Genomic DNA, 232 nt, shown 5'->3' on the forward strand with positions numbered 1-232 from the left:
CCGGGCGCGGGGGTTTCCGCGGGGCCGGCGGGCCCGTCGCGGGGCGTGCACTGCAGGGAGGCGCGGTCTGTCGCGGCGCTGCGTGACGTTGAGAAGGGCGGGACCTGCACGTGAGGAGGCGTGGCCTGACCGCCGGACCCGCCCCCTGCCGGATTCAAATTTGAAGCCCTGCTCTTTCCCGCCCGAAGTTGTTGTCAAAGGGCGGTGACGTCACGCGGCACGGGCCAATCGC

Source organism: Gavialis gangeticus, unplaced genomic scaffold (genome assembly GCF_001723915.1).
Source record: "Gavialis gangeticus isolate Ggan-Ray unplaced genomic scaffold, GavGan_comp1, whole genome shotgun sequence".
NCBI classification, from domain to species: Eukaryota; Metazoa; Chordata; order Crocodylia; family Gavialidae; genus Gavialis; species Gavialis gangeticus.